The sequence below is a fragment of the Oryctolagus cuniculus genome, chromosome 8 (genome assembly GCF_964237555.1).
Source record: "Oryctolagus cuniculus chromosome 8, mOryCun1.1, whole genome shotgun sequence".
Taxonomy (NCBI): Eukaryota; Metazoa; Chordata; class Mammalia; order Lagomorpha; family Leporidae; genus Oryctolagus; species Oryctolagus cuniculus.
Genome location: NC_091439.1, coordinates 140,415,181 through 140,427,876, shown reverse-complemented (window position 1 = coordinate 140,427,876; position 12,696 = coordinate 140,415,181). Strand labels below are relative to the sequence as shown.

Genomic DNA, 12,696 nt, shown 5'->3' with positions numbered 1-12,696 from the left:
TCTTTTGTCTCCATCTATTGAAAAGAGATCATTGTATGTGAATAAAAAGGCTACAGTAACCCAGTTCTACTCAATATATTTCAGTGTGATCTTTATGCAGATCCAAAGTCTCTTGAATGCATTTGTTTGCAAAAGTAGTGCTTTCCTTTGAAAGGGTAAATGCTTTGTGTCATCAAAGCTTCAGGAAAACATCTGCCCCTATGCCAAAAAGGAAGGGGAGAGGCACAGGAAGTTTATAATCTTGCATAGCTTCATCCAGCTGGACAGTTTGGAGCTTGGCAAGCTCTTTTTTTTTTTGTCTGTTTCTAGATCTTCACACACAGTCTCATTCTTGCCATCTAGGACATGTTCATATTTGGTGTCCAGCATCATTAGGCTGCTCATTGCTTTGTTCTCAGAATCTGGTAAGAAATTCTCTTTTAAGTTAGCTACTGATTGCAGAAACAAATGGTGTTCTACAAAATCCTGGTGCGCTGCCATGGAGGTGTGGCCCACCTGGTAGGAGGTAGGAACAATTTCCCCCAGGGCAGTCTGAGTCAGAGGCGTGGACAACAGGTCCTGACCAGTAATGGGGAGAAGTTACGAAGAGCTGCATAGTTAGCACTGCTGACAGCCGTCCTTGTAGATTTGCCTGCCACAGGTACAGCCATTGGCTGGTTATCAGCAACGTCAGGGTTGAGCTCAGTGGAAGTTAGCAGTGCAGAAGGAGTCAGGGAAAAACTGTGAGTTGGGGACACATTCACCAACGAGAGGCCAGAGGGTGAAGGCCATGCCCCGAGAGATTTTCAAATGGCAGGTTTTCATTTACTGGCATTTTGTTTGATGGGCATCAACTGGGGAAAGACCAGGCTCCTCTACAAGCCTTCCTGTTTCACAGATCCTACAGTCTGGCCAGAATTAGGAACAGTGTATACCACTGCACTGGGACTGAGAGAGCTCAAGAAAACTTTGCGGCTGGCGCCGTGGCTCACTAGGCTAATCCTCTGCCTGCGGCACCAGCACCCTGGGTTCTAGTCCCGGTTGGGGTGCCAGATTCTGTCCTGGTTGCTCCTCTTCCAGTCCAGCTCTCTGATGTGGCCCGGGAAGGCAGTAGAGGATGGCCCAAGTACTTGGGCCCTGCACGCGCATGGGATACCAGGAGGAAGCACCTGGCTCCTGGCTTTGGATCGGCGCAGTGCTGGCCATAGCATGGCCATTTGGAGAGTGAACCAATGAAAAAAAAAAGACCTTTCTCTCTGCCTCTCCTCTCTCTCACTGTGTAACTCTGCCTGTGGTGGTGGTGGTGGGGGGGGGGGTGCGGAAGAAAAGAAAGAAAGAAAACCCTGCCTTGCTGCACTGGAGCAGACTTGCTGGTGAATGTGCTCCGGTCTGAAGTTCTTGAATTTACGGAACTATTACCTGGTGAAGCTGCCACTGAGACAGGAACTGGCCATTGGCTCTGGAATTGGGGATCTGGACAATGCCATACTGGTTAATTTGCACTGGGCTAGTGAAAGTCACCGTAGAGTTTCCCTCCAGGGAAGTCACTGTTTGAATATCTTCTCTTTTCACTGCCTGGGAATGACACGGGGGCACTGGGGCTGTAGGAGGTGGTGGCTGCTGAATTGGCTGCAGAACTGTGCAGCACTTTGAATTCCTTCACATCTTGGGAGGTAGGCCCCAGGATGTCCATCATGCGGATACCATTGCTTACAATGCTGGTTGACACGTTTGGTGGGTTCAAGGACACTGTGTGTTTCTCACATTTAATCCATTTAGGATGACTCCACTGGGTCCCTGGATGAAAGAGTTACCAGTAAGGAAAACAGGTGAAGTACTTGTAGGTACTCAGCTTCCAGTTAACAAAACCCAGAAGAGCTTAACCATATCTTGGCATTTCCAATTTGTTGCATGTACCTGGGCTCCACGTGACTGGACAAGCTGAGGTTGGTGACACCATTGGAGGAACCCAGGAGAGGGTGAGGAGATAGAGCCTCCTTTCCTTTGCTGGACTCATCTTCGGTGCTGGGATTGCCATCTGACTCACTTTTGGACTGGGTCTCTGACGGGTTCTGGTCGCGCTGCCAGCAGTTCTTGAACCAGTTGCTGAGCTGGGTGAGTGAGAAGCTGGTGATCTTGGCCAGGTCTGCTTCTTCACGGGTGAGGGGAGGGATTCTGCTTGTAGAGTCCTGAGCGCACTGCGTGACTTCTCCTTGAAGCAGTACACCGTCTCCTCCCAGTCCCAGATGATGTGGGTCAAGGGGGATTTCCTGTGCAGCCGGTAATTGTCCAAGGCAGCCAGCGGCCGGCCGCGGGCTCTCTCGGTCCGGTGTAGCGCGCCTTGTACCAGAGCTGCTGCAGCAGCGGGTCGTTGGCTCTCCAGGATGCTGGAGAGCTCCGGGTAGATGCCCTGATGGAAGGCCAGGAGCGCCCGCTCCTTCAGCAGACTCTCGTTGCCTTGTAGCAGGTCGCTCTGGGGCAGGGACCACAGGAACCAGGCCAGGTGGTCCAGGTTGCCCCACTGCTGCAGCACCTGGTGCACACACGCGCGCCATGGTCAGGCGAGAAGGCCAAAGGGGTCTGCGCGCCCGCGGCGGTGGCGACAGCGGCGGCGGCGGCGGCGATGGTATGGTGCTGGCCCAGAAGTTCCAAGTGGAGTTGTAGTGGATCGGGCACCGCTCTGCTCATCGCCGCCGCCGCTGCCGCCACCGCTGCCCCATGCTCTCTGCTAGCCCTGGTGGCGGCGGCCGCTGAGTCCCGGGGCTCCAGAGGGAAAGGGGCTGGAACTCGGGTGGAGGGGGCGGTGTGAGCCCCGCCGCGCCCCCACCACTTCTCAGTGCCCCTCCTGCCCTTCTGACGTGCTTTCCATCCCACTCTCCTGCTTGATGTCCGCCGCACTTGCGATCAGGATAGCTGCTAGAGCATAGTGTAAAGGGGGAGCTGCTTCCTGCAGTTCCCCCCTCATTTGATCTATTTTTCCTGTACTTGGAGAGTGAGGTCTCTGCCTGGTCCCTTCCAAGGATGGGAGGGAACAAAATGCCATCATGGCAGTAGAGTTCACAAAGCGGATATGTTCCTGAAAGCATTCCTCCAGCCTTGGCAAATGGTGGTGACCGGAGCAAAGGACACACACACACAGAGACACATATACAGAGTTGTTGGAATTATGATGGCATTATTTTATATTTTAAAATAAATTTGGAGGAATTAATGCCTCAAATTATTGAATTTTCTTACTTTATTTTTTTTAATGTCAGGGTGAAATACAGAGGAGAATATAGAGATAAATCTTCTATCTGCAGTTTTACTTTCCAAATATTTAAAATACAGCTGTGTAAAGCCAACACACACATACACACACACACACACACACACAAATCTGTCTAGCTCTCCCACGTGGGTGGCAGGACCCCAAGCATTCAGTGTGTTATCTTTGCCCCTTAGACACATTAGTAAAGATCTGTATCAGATGTGGAGGTGGGATTTGATCTCGAGTAGGGACATTAGCACCCCAATTAGTCTCAATATGGGACATTAGCACCCCAAATGGCAACTTAACCCACCGCATGGCAATGACCACCCCAACACTGAGTTTTATCTTCAAGGTATGTATTATAACTTTCCACTTCTTGGATCTTCTTTATATACAACCAGTAATATTTTATTTTTCATGGTATGGGGTATTACATAACATTTTTTATTTGTCCCCAAGTATTTTATATTTTTAATGCTTTTGTAAATAGTTTTACTTCATTTAATTTGTTCCTAAAACAAATTTCATTGAATTTTGCATGATCACCTTCCTTCTTGAGGTTTTCCCTAATACATTGAATTTATTTTATATTTTTCCAAATATTCTCTTATTGTGATCCTAAAATCTTTTGAGAAAAAGATAACACTTAAATTCTGATATTAATGTGTCCTTATTTTTCAACTTTTAATTTTTTCTATTGTAAGCAGGTTGACATTTTATTTATATTCTGTTGTGTTCTCTATGAATTTGGTTGTGCTTAATATGGGGTTATTTTCCAGTTTCTAAAAATTATATATTTTAATTATTTTAATTTTTTAACTGAGATAAAAAATATAATATTTATGAATAAAAATAAAATTATATTTTTATTTATGGGATACCATGTGCTATTTTGAAACATACATTAAGTAACATTCAAATCAGAGTGAACAAATCTAACTCTTCAAACATCATTTCTTTTCTTTTTTAAAGATTTATTTTTTGTTTGAAAGGCAGATTTACAGAGAGACAGAAGCAGAGAGACAGAGCTTTTGCTTATTCAGTGGGTTAAGGAGACTGACCTAGGCCCTAGTATCTGTGGAGTGCACCATTGTGACAGGGCTGGTTCCATGATGTCACTGTTGTCCAGTGCCCCTTCCTCTATGCTCTCCTGCAGTTAGAGGAGACTGGTTTGTTGATGAGTTACTGACTTGGGGTTTGTTTTTTTAGTTCAGGAAGTTAATTTGGCACAGAAGGATAATTTCAGGACCCCTGTGACTATGACCTGCCTTCTTCATTTCCTGCTGAATTGGGACAGTCAATCCAAGGTGGGTGGCCCTGATTTCTCCTGGTTGCTGTGGAAGGTGTTATTTGCTGTACTCTCAGTGGTGCCCATTGTATGCTGAGTATGAATACAGTTGTTTCTGACTCCTGGGATGGGTGCAAATTTCCCCTTTATATGGGCCTGTGGAGGTACATGGGTCCTTAGGGAGGCACTGCAGTCAGCACTGATCTCAGTGCTGTGGGTGCACCAGACTCATAGGCTTCATGACCTGTAATAGAGTGGGGATGGCCCTTCACGATGGAAAATGTGGCCCAATTTGTGTGAGGAGCGGTCTTCTTGTGTGCCAAGGGAGTTGGACAAGGATTCTAAGTCTGATACTCCCTCTGTCTCTGTCCTTTAAATTAGTCACCTTTCTGGGAACTGGATTCCAGGTGCCGTACACCTGTCTGTGGATCTAAATCTTCTTTTGATGAAATGGACAACTATTCCTCTATGAGGAATATTTCCCTGTAGTCATCCAGTACTGCTTTATGTACAGATTTTTGTCTTGCAGCTTTTAGCAGCTGTGAGCCCTGAATATGGTAGGCAAAGGAGTGAGCAGACACCATAGCCAAGGATGAGCAGTTACAGACCTGGATACTGTATGAAGGAGGAAGGACCCAACCTTGTGCTGTGCTTGTGGACACAGGGCCTTGGGATCCCTCAGAACAGACAGACAGCCCTGCTTCCCCAAGACTCTGTGTGCCTCTGATCATTCACCTGATCCCCCTGTTGGTTGCAGCGCTGCAAAGGAGGGAAGCAGGTGGGGCCTAGGGAGGAGAAGGATGTGAGCCTCTGCCTAGTCATAGACGGGTTGGGGGTCTTGCAGTGAGCGAGCCCTCTGTCTGCATCTCATCCTAGTTGTGAGACTAGAAACACCTGCCTTGAGATAAGACAGGTCTCCACAAGGTTGGGACCCTCCTTCTGGCTGCCATCACAGTGCTCATCCTGGTGAACATTAGATTAGAGCTGACTGACCCGGTGAGTGACCCAGGATGTCTGGCTGGGATGGAGCTGGATATGAGGTTTTTGTGGTTTATGCAGGGCTGAGGCCTCTTCTGCAAGAGGGGAGGGTCATTCTGAGGATCTCACCCTGTGTCTGATATAGCCAGCCTTTTCCAGCACCATTATAGAGGGTGTGTCACAGGGTTAAAGGAATCTATTTCTTAATCATGGCCAGTGGTCAGAAGGGGTCCAGTGGGTCCCTGAGTCTCAAGGGGTCAGGTTAAGTCTCTTAAGGAAGGGCCCAAGGGGAGTCACCATTTTGGGAGAAATATGATCCAGAGAACAAGAATTTCAGAGCAGGCTTTGAAACTGTCCTTAAGAAACAAACAAACATGTAACTCTTCTTCCAACCTGAGACTAGAGTCAAATTGTGCAGGTTTCCAAAGCCTGGTGTTTTCCTGGTGTAGGATGATGGAATCATTACAATATAAGATGGAGGTGTCTTCTAACTTGATGTAGGCTTATGGGGAAGCTTTAGGTTGTTTTCCCTGATGTTTGTGCATGGGTGTGTACCTGTGTTATGTTCCTACTTATCCTGAAACCTTCAGTATGTTCTTGGTAATTGTAAATCCTGCTGTGAGGTGTTTTGTGGGAAGCTAGAAGGTGAACTACAGTTGTTTAGCTGACTGGAAGAGCAGTGCAACTTCCTACCTGAGACAAACTGTGGTCACCCTGAAAACCATCTAGGACACTAGGACAGTTTGAGGGACAACTGCATACTCATGGGGGAAACTGTGAGCATTAAGGTGGCAATGTCTTAAGATTCTGTGTCCCCACTCAAAGTTGTAAATGAGGAAAGACAAGAATCAGAAGGATTGCTGGGAAACTCAGATACAGCTTAGGTAACCATCAACAGGAGCTAAATCCTAGCAATTATGGTGCATGATCTTGACAAGTAATGGTTCAAAGATCATAAAAAATAAGAAAAGCTATATTTTAGTAGATAGGGGATGCACAATAACCTATGAGTCTTTTGAGTTTAATGAATAGATGTGTTGATATGGCTTTAGGTAAGTAAGTTTTTATCACCTGAACTAATGGTTCCATTAAACATAGAACCTGTTATGAATTCAATAAAATGCTAATAAACATGTGATAATTTCCAATCTGAAGTATTTTTCCATTTGTTCTCATGCCTCACAGTGGGCAGCATGATAAAATTGTCTCAACTACACAAATATCAAACAAACATGAATTCATTTGTTTTAAATTTGTATTTGCTTGAAAGGCACAGACAGATACAGAGAAATATTCCATCCTCTAGTTCATTTCTCCAAATGTTCACAACAAATGCTAAGTTGGATCAAAGTCACAATCAGAGGAACTCAATCAGTGCATCTCATGAAAGGAGCAAGCACCCAATCACTTGAATTATCACTTGCTGCATCCCAGGGTGTACAACAGCAGAAATCTGAAGCAGAGTCAGGATGTAAACCCAGGCATTCATGTATGAGATGAAGTAACACCAAGAAGTGACTTAACATGTGTTCCAAATACCCACTCAATGATGAACAACATAAAAACATGAGGCCATCCTATAATAGCAGACTGATATGTTGCACAAGATCAGGCAAGATTAGGCAAAGGTGGCCTAGACCAGCAGCACTGTCCACCGGACCTCTAGTATCAAAATTCACATCTAAAATATGTTTTTTAAAATTTCATGGCACCAAAGCAATTAGGGTTGCCAACTTTATCAAATAAACGATGCTGGAAATTTTTTTCTAATTAGATACATAAGTTTTTTTCTAATTGGATACATATGCACTGAAAGAAAGTTTTTTGAATACCCATAGTTATTAAACACACAACATTAGCATTTTAGTCTAAAACACTGAATACACGCTGGAGTAGTGTTAATAACTCTGAGAACTGATTTTAAAATTTGATTTGTAGAAGCAATTATATGATATCCATGTCATGAATCACTTTTCCATTCTTAATCTTATGTAGCATATCTTGATCAACATCTATTTTCTTACAGAAAGAGCTTTATTATATGTTTTATTCTGTTCTCCAACAACTACATATCGTGTTCTCACTTTTTCTCATACTGAAAGAACATTTACCAAAATCTATTTGCAAGAATTTAATTTTTTAAGTTTTATATTTCATTTCAAAAAATAGTCCTGACAAACAGCTAAACAATTATACACCTCAAATCAAAATTACTTTGGCAGGGATTCCAAGGTGGCAAAATAGGGAAAGAGCAGACTACTCTAGGGAAGATGAAAATAATAAAAAAGTAGAGAAAGTGCATTCTCAGGGGTGAGTTGGAGGGAAAACTGCAGTGGAGATTCTGTGGAAGGAGGAGAGACACTGTGGATCTGTGTGGAAGGCGCAGATGTACAGCAATGAGCATGGACATAGCACACAAATGCAGAAACTGAGAACTGGAGAAAGCATCAGCTTTGGAGAGTGAGGTGAGATCAGACTGCAGTGCCCCAGGCTACTGGTGATATAGGTGGAGTGAGAACCTAGAGATCTACATTTTGAATCTTGCCTGGTGCCCAAGCGGAAGAAGATGCACACTCACCCAGGAAAAAAAAGGGGGCAGTATTCTTTCTACTCATCTCAGCTCCCTCCTCACAACAGTGCCTGCACTCAGGTGAAAGAGGGTGGGTGTCATTTTGTACATAGTATGTAGCAGCTACAGCAACTCATCTGTGCTTGCCCAGCAACTGGCAAGGACTGATGCCATTTTGCCAGCTCCCAGCAATGAGTACAGTTACGGTGCCATTCTGACATCTGTACTGGCTGCAGAGACTCTTGTATGCACCCAGTAACTGCTGGGGAGAAGGCATTATTTTGAAAGAAGTAAGGTTGCAGCCAGCATTTATTGTGCATGTTTGGGATTCAGGGATTTTACCAGAGGGAAAGGTACATGTTCTCTACAGACTTTGAGTCTGTTGGGATGATTGACAGGGGGCTGGGCACCCATGTACAACTGTGAGGTGCCCCCAGCCTTTTAACATATCACTGACTCTGGGGCTCAAATTGCCTAGGCAGCATACTCACATGCAGCTGGCTCTGGGAACATCTCAGCCTCTCTCTGACTAGGACCAGGCTAGTGGAACAGAGTGGATCCTCTGCACAAATGACTGTGGGTGTCCTGTGGGCTGACACTGTGCATTCTGTGACCACTTGAGTGGGTGCACAGTGTTGCTGGATTTCTGGGCAATCCCTGTTTACAGATCCACACATTCTGAACTCCTGATTGGGGTGGGACATCGCAGCAGGATCTATGCTCATCCTGAGGACTATGAAGATCCTTTGTGCAGTTCATGCATCTGCATGGGTGAGGGTTACACCCTGAGGCCCAACACCCAGGCACTGATCACTTTAGAAGAGAGGAGGGGAGGGGAGGGTGTGATGATGCCAACATAGGTGATCATCCTCTCCTCTCTGTTGACAATAAAGAAGATGTACCACATCCAACATGGGTTACAGGATGGGATACTCACCCCATCCTGGAGCACATACTAGAAACCCCAGTCCACACCCAGCTCAAGCATCTGGATATTCACTAAAAGAGCAGATGCTCCGCCAAGCCACAGAGGCATAGTTGAAAAATAAAAGCCATCAGAGGAAAGATCCAACAATTTTCTATACAAATGCCTAAAAATATAGTAAGAAACAAGAACAAGGGAGACAACATGATTCCCCAAAGGAATACAAAAATACTCCAATATTAGTCTGTGAAGATGAAGAGATTGATGAAATGCCTGAAATGGAATTCAAACAATTAATGAAAGGATTATTCAGTGACAATAAGAAAAAGTTCAAAAATTTAAAAAATCCATAAATGACATGAATGAAAACTTCTCCTATCAAATTGAGATTTTGAGAGAAATCAAAATGAAATATTAGAAGTGAAGAGCTCAATATGCAAAATAAAAATTAAGTGGAAAGCCTTAACAACAGACTGCTTGAGGTAGAAAAAAATAACTCCCAAGCTTGAATTAATCATTTGAAACTTTTCAGTGAGAACAACAAAAAAAAGGAGAAGAAATTAGAAAAATTGAAAACAGTGTTGGAGACTCTTGGGATAACATCAAAGGACCCAGCATTTGGGTCTTAGGAGTTCCTGACGATATGGATAGATAAAATGTATTAGAAAACCTATTTAGTGAAATAATTACAGGAAACTTCCCTAATTTAGAAAAAGAAAGGGAACTCTTAGTAGATGAGGCACACAGATCTCTTATATAAATGACAGGAAGTGATCTTCACTGCAGCACATTGCATTCAAACTTTCAACAATAAAACATAAAAAAATTCTAAAATGATCATGAGAGTAACACCAGATTGCTTTCACAGGGTCTCTAATTAGACTCACTTCTGAATTCTCATCAGAAACTCTGCAGGCTAGGAGAGAAAGGAGAGACATAGTCCAAGTCTTATGGAAAAAAGTCAACCTAGTGTACTATACCCTGCAAAGCTATCGTTTATGAATGAAGGTAAAATAAAGACCTTCCCTTACAAAACTTGCTTAAGGATGTGCTACAAACAGAAACACAGAAAGATAGTCATCAATATGAAAGAATGTGAAGGAAGTGAATATATAAATGAAATATGAAACAAACAATAGGTATATTCATGAAAAAAATGCCAAGGCCAAGTTGTTACCCTAAAGTAAATGGCCTGAAACCCTCCAGTTAAAAGGTACAGATTGGTTGAATGGATTGTAAACCAAAACCCATTTATTTGCTGCCTACAAGAATCACACCTCAACAACAAGAAATGCAAATTGAAAGTGAAAGGATGTGAAAAGTAATTCCGTAATAATGGAAAATGAAAAAGATCAGTTGTGGTCATCCTGTTATCAGACAAAATAGACTTTTACCAAAATACTGTTAAAAGATTGAAAGAAGGACACTATGTAGTGATTAAGAGATTGATTAAACAGAAGATGACATAATAATAAATGTGTATGAACCCAATGCCAAGGCACCTGGCTATTTAAAAGAAAGGTTAATGGATTTAAATGGATCCATAGACTCCCATAACATAAAATCAACACTCACTTTTCTCAATGGGCAGATCAACTAGACAGAAAATCAACAACAAAAAATAAAACGACAGAGCTAATTGATAGTGTAGATATGACATTAGAAGCCTAAATGATATCTAAAGAGCTTTTCATTCCACAGTTGGAGAACACATTCTTTGCATCATTGTATGGAACTTTCTATAGGATAGAGCATATGCAACGTTATAAAGCAAGTCTTAACAATTCAATAAAAATCTGAATCATACCATGCATCTCTGACCACAATGCAATGAAGTAGGAAATTAACAACTCAAAAATCTCTAGAACATATGCAAACACATGCACACTGCAAAACATGTACCTGAATGAACAGTGGGTAATATAATCAATAAAAAGAGATAAAAAGAGAGAATGAAGATAATACAACATATTAAAACTTATGCGACACAGCAAAAGCAGTGCTAACAGGAAAGATTAAAACAATTACTGCAAATATCAAAAAACTGGAAAGATAATTAAGCTTTCAATATATCTAAGGGACATAGAAAAACAAACCAAACCTGTGGGGAGCAACTCGGACTAGACTAAGTTACTGGAATTAAGACTTATTCTATGCATCTGCTCTCCCACAATATGGCGCTGGGAGAGGAGGAAACAGCTTTTACACAGCTGCCTCCAGTTCGACCAATAACCTGCAGGAGCTGATCCTGCTCCTGATTGGAGGAGAGCAGCGTACTCGGTGTGTGGGTAGCAGAGTTGGGATTGGCGGAAGAGGACTATAAAGGAGGAGAGAGACGGCATGCACCAGGAACATCTAAGGGGAACATCTATCTGAAGGAACACCTGAGCAGCCCCCGAGAGAGCCGGCTGGCGGTGTGAAGCTCCTCCGCGGAAGTGGGGAAAGTGGCCAGGGGGAACCGCCCTTCCACGGAGGTGGAAGGGTCGGTAGCCAACCTGGGAAGAACCAGCAGCAAACCCGGGGAGGGCTGAGCAGACAAAAGAACAGTGCAGGGTCCTGTGTCGTTCCTCCATGAAGAGGGGGAGCGACACAAACCCAAAATTGGTAGGATGAAAGAAATAATTAAGATTAAAGAAGAAATAAAAATCACTGATAAACCATTGGGAAAACTAACCAAAAAAGAGGGAGAAGACTCTAATCAACAAAATAAGAGATGAAAAATGAAAAGTAGCATGATATATCAGGAATAAAATAACCAGGAATTACACAAATAACTGTATGTCAACCAGGAAGAACTGGATAGATTCATGCACATATACAATCTAAAAAAATTGAGTCATGAAGACACAGAAAACTTAATCAGACAAAGAAAGAAGACAGAGATTGAATCAGTAATAAATACCCTCCCAGGAAAAGGTGAGGACCACATGGTTTAACTGGTAAAATTCAATCACACATTGAAAAAAGAACTAATTCCAATTCTTCTCAAGTTATTAAAACCATTGACAGTGAGGGAATCATTTCAAACTCCTTCTATAAACCAAACGTAACCCTAATTCCTAAGCCAGAAAAAGATACACAGAGAAAGAGAACTATAGACCAATATCCCTTGTGAACATAGATGTAAAAATCCTCAACAGAATACTAGATAATCAACTCCAAAAACACAACAGAAAGATCATCCACTCATACCAAGTGAGGTTTATCCCTGGTAAGCAGGGATGTATCAACATTCACAAATCAGTAATTATTATACATTTCATCAAAGAACTTCAGAACAAAAACTATACGATTATTTGAATAGACGCAGAGAAAGCATTTGATAAAATACAGCATCCTTTTATGAAAAACACTTTAAGAACTTGAGTATAGAAGAACCATTTCTCAACATAGGAATGGCAATTTATGATGAACCACAGCAAGCATCTTATTGAATGGAGTAATTTCAGAAGCATTCCCACTAAGATACCACTAAAGAGTTGCCTTGGTTTGTTCCCTTGTGTTCTCTATTTGAAGAGACATTAAATGCCATGTACTTGATCTAGAACCAGTGTTGTGGATTGGACCACAACAAGTGCACTGTCCTGTAGTCCTGGAGACTGCAGGTCTGTGCTCAGGCTCAGCAGGGCTGGCTCCGACTGAGGGCTGAGGGGTGCTGTCTGTTCCAGGCCTCATTCTAGTTTCTGGTGAGTTCCTGGCAGTCT

The 12,696-nt window shown here is 43.1% G+C and overlaps 1 pseudogene; it reads right to left on the bottom strand.

Annotated features, from left to right (window-relative positions):
• Window positions 1–172: 172 nt before the first annotated feature.
• On the bottom strand, window positions 173–2,944 carry LOC138843452 (homeobox protein SIX4 pseudogene; annotated as a pseudogene).
• Window positions 2,945–12,696: the final 9,752 nt, after the last annotated feature.